General features: G+C 50.4%; 1 protein-coding gene across 1 annotated transcript in view; it reads left to right on the forward strand.

Moving 5' to 3' along the window:
- Positions 1-326: 326 nt before the first annotated feature.
- The window catches only part of WNK1 (WNK lysine deficient protein kinase 1), a 154,886-nt gene continuing 154,040 nt past the window's right edge, over positions 327-1,172 (forward strand). Inside the window, exon 1 of the mRNA XM_081330521.1 lies at positions 327-1,172. This exon is cut by the window's right edge and continues 1,289 nt beyond it. The gene's annotated coding sequence lies outside the window, so the exon portion shown is untranslated.

The following is a 1,172-nucleotide window of genomic DNA, read 5'->3' on the forward strand; positions in this document are numbered from 1 at the left end:
ATTTCTTTTACTCTCTAAAGTAAAATCCTGTGTGTTATTACTAGTATGCAATAAAATATTCTCATTTCAAAAATATACAAGCATGGTTAATTGAGGCTTTACTAAATAATGATTTTAAAATCATAAATTACAAAGTAGCTTTACTGTTTTGTTACACTTATATGCAAATTAACTGCCTGCAGATACTCAACCACTAATCATATTCTTTTGTCTTTGTTTTTAATGCTTTTCTTTGTAATGCTGGTCTGTGACTAATAAAAGTCGGTTGAACATAAATTGCAAAAATCAGAATTTTTAAACCAATTCGCCGTTTCTCGTACAGTGTATACATGAAAATACATTATTTTCCATTTTTAACGTTTGCATTCTAATTAAAAAAAAATAGTGAAGCTAAGCATGATGGGAAACTTTGAATTTCTTTTAGCAGTAACCGATTGATAATGATTCCCGAAGCCACCAGTAGTCCTCTACTGGCGTCGCACTTTCATTGCACGTCGTGCAACGCAGGGAGAAGGGGGGGAAAAGCATCAGGTGACAACAACCCGTAAGTACCACTTTCCCATTGCATATTAGCCTTCGCCGCCTTCCTCAGGCATCATGGGAAGTGTAAGCTGCGCCGTGGTTCGAGGCGTCAGAGACAGACGAGAACTACATCTCCCAGGCAGACCCGAAGGAGGAGCAGCGTTGACGCAGGCGTGGTGGAGTGCGGACGGAAAAAGGGGGGCGTGGTCTCGTAGTCTGTCTCTCGCTCTCTGGCGGAGAGTGAGAGAGAGAAAGAGGGAAGAAGAGTGTGGCTGTGCGCGCGTCTTTCGGGGGCGGTCGCCATTTAGCGCGGCCAGTTCCCCCTCACTCGGGAGAGGTGGCAGTGAGAGGCCCATCCCCCACTCTCCTCACGAGTGGGAGGGAAGGACGGGCGTGAAGAAGCCCCGGCGGCAGGCAGGCAGGCCGGCAGGGCAGGCGAGGCGAGGCGCCCTTTCTGGGTGATTTCTCCGCCTTTCCTCCCACTCCCTCCGGCCGGGCGCTTTCGGAGCGGAGGGTGGCCTTCTTCGGGCTGCGAACGAAGCCCACAAGGAGGGGCGGCGGCGGGCGTCCCGGCATCGCGTGAGGGAACGAACGGCAGAGGGGAAGAGATTCGGCGGCGAGGACGGGCCGGGGAGGAGCCTAAGCGAGCG

The sequence above is a fragment of the Vipera berus genome (assembly GCF_964194415.1).
Source record: "Vipera berus genome assembly, chromosome: 6".
Classification (NCBI taxonomy): domain Eukaryota; kingdom Metazoa; phylum Chordata; class Lepidosauria; order Squamata; family Viperidae; genus Vipera; species Vipera berus.